Here is a 2,922-nt window from a genome sequence, read left to right as displayed (position 1 = left end):
TGCTTTCTACACTTCCTTTGTTTTTGCTAAAATTATTCCTTCTGTGTTCCATTTATGTATCTAATGATACCCTTTCCATAATTAGTTTAAAATGTCTTCTGCTGCTTTTCTTTATCAATGCATCTTTTTGGAGTGTGCGGTAATTTATTACGATTCTGGGATCACAAGCTAAGCAACAGAAAAGAGCGAAAACTGAAACCTTTTGTAAAATTCAACAAATAATTTATCCCCCTAGATCATAAAGAAAACGTTTTAAATGAAATTACGATCATATGAATCAAATCCCAGCTAGTCTTACAAGTTAAATCAGAAATCCAAATATTTAAATGTGAACCTGAATTCCAGTGGTATTCCTAATTACTTCTGAAATTGAATGTGTTGGTGTCACTCCTGCCATGAATATTCTAAGTAGTTTGGCGATATTATCTATGTATTATGTTATTTACAAATTAATGCCCTACTCGGGTACACATGGAACATGATTGATGGTAAGGTCAAATAATGAATATAATTATACATGATATATAAACATTAAAAAACTAACAAACAATACAAATTAAATTCACACAACACATTTAAGATATGTTGTTGTAACAGTAGGAATTTTGGATATGTCCTTCTATGACACAACTGTGTGAATTTCACCTGTGTAATTGTTGCATATAACCATTATAAGCTGACTTATGTGAATTTGAAGCGGTTAAATCCGTAAAAATTCGAATACATCTGGAAATGACATTATGCATTCTGAATTTAATTCCATTTCATGGATGTGTCAAGTGAAAAGTGCCAATGGATAAAAAAATCCCCAAAAACAATAAACCCCATTGATTTATTTATAGAGATGGCAAGGGCTGAAATGTAGCAGAAGTAGCGTTTGTACTTGTATATGTCATAAGCTGAACGTCTGCAGATATAGGTTTAATAAAGTAAGCGGCATACCAAATCTTGATGGGCGTGTCTTGATAACGGCTGTTGGATAAACTTTAAATTCCGATTGGTTACGTTAAATCGCAGAGGATTTTTCAGACCAAGTTTTTTTATATATATTAATTTTCCGCAACGGAAAACTAACCAATGTTTTCTGCGGAATGTATACAGTTATTAGCTCCTTCGGTAGTGTGTTTAAAACCATCGTAACGGTTGTCGAAGGAACAGGTATTTATACGTCTTTGAGACTGCTAAAGCTGGAAACAAGCGAATCAAGAAAGAGCAAGATACGGTTATCAAAGTTTTATCTGATAAAAGTTTGATAACAATCGTTTGAATTAATGTGTATTATGTTAATGCCAATGAATTGATAGTTAGAAGTAATATAGTAATTATTAGGGATAAATTATGTTTAATTAATTTGAATAATGAAGATAGTAAAAACAAGAATGGAATTAGATTTAATTCATTTTTATGACAGCTCCAGTGGCCCGAGTGTTCAGAGAGTCCGCATCGGATGCGGGAGGTCGCAGGTTCGAACCCTGGTCGAGGCATACCACATACTTATTAAACCATGGTGCTAGCAGCTGTCTCGCTCGGCGTTTAGCATTAATAGATTTGTGTTAGGAATGGTCGGTCTGGTGTTCGGATAATGGGACTTGGTGGGACATAATTATACATGTTTGTGGCCTGATTCCCCAGTGATAAACATCACTATAAACGGTCACACTGCAAACATCGTAGCTATATGTTTTATATTTTTACAGCAACGTTAAAATCAGACACACACACACACAGCAGCAGCAACAGCAACAGCAGCAGGAGCAGATGGGTGAACATACCAAGTTTATTCCTAAAAATAAAGCTTCATCCGGAGGGTGCATAGACCAAGTTTATTTTTAAAATATAATACTTCGTGGGAAAATGAAAATAAAAACGTCCATAATTCTAAACCGTGACCTTTAACCGACCGAGGCCTCCACAGGGTTATTTACCGACCCTTGGTATAAACACTTGTTGGTCTTCCCTCCCTGCTGATGGTGGTGTAATTAAATCATTATGGTATCAATAATACGTTAACAACGCACAACTAAAATAGCTCCACAGCGACATGGGGCAATTCAAATATATCTTTCAGTCCGTGATTCTGTCAAGCAAAAATTCCACGATCGTCAGGAGTCTCAGGTGGAATTTAAAAAAGGTGCAGAACAATTATTTAAACAGGATACACAGGCTACCCATGGTCTTCTTCCCACGTTGAAGCAAACCGCTAAAGCAACTGGAAAAATAGCAAAAAGAACTAAACAAACAAAAAAGATTCTAAGAGAACTTTCAGATCAAATAGCTGCCGATCCACCAATGCAAGACATACTTGAGGGTATTGACCAAGATCGGGCTGAAATATGCGATATAAAGGATCTTATACCATGACCAGAACCTGAACAAGCAAGAGTCAAAACTGAAGTGAATGATAAGTTTACAGAGAGGGAATATTTCCCTTCACAAAAAATAGACAGCGTGGAAAAATTGTTTGCCCGCATAGTTTTGATTAACGGAGACAAAGTTTTGAAGTCAGAGTATGCTGATTATCCTGTAGATCGTGACACCTGGTAAAAATTTATATTTCACATGTACCACAAAGCTGATCAGGCCCAAAATAGTGACACAATGTATACTGCATATATTTTAACAATGGAATAGTTGAATAATTCGCACAGTTACAACAAACTCAACAATTACCAGTTACAACAACAGCAATCACAAAACAACAAAACTAACATCAGCCAGTAAAAAATAGACAAAACAACAAGTGAGGAAAAGAAATGGCAGGATGCAAGTATTGTCCCAACTTGTGCCACTGGAAGTGGTATTACCACTCCTGGTAAAGTTACTAGGGGACGTAGTCTTATTGCTCCATACCCCAATAATGTCTTTGCCGATGTTAAACGACTACAAATTTTAATTGGTTTAAGACGAGCCGGCAAATATTCA

Source organism: Sinohyriopsis cumingii, unplaced genomic scaffold, assembly GCF_028554795.1.
Source record: "Sinohyriopsis cumingii isolate HCF-2022 unplaced genomic scaffold, ASM2855479v2 utg002217l, whole genome shotgun sequence".
Classification (NCBI taxonomy): Eukaryota; Metazoa; Mollusca; class Bivalvia; order Unionida; family Unionidae; genus Sinohyriopsis; species Sinohyriopsis cumingii.
This window is presented reverse-complemented; position numbering follows the sequence as displayed.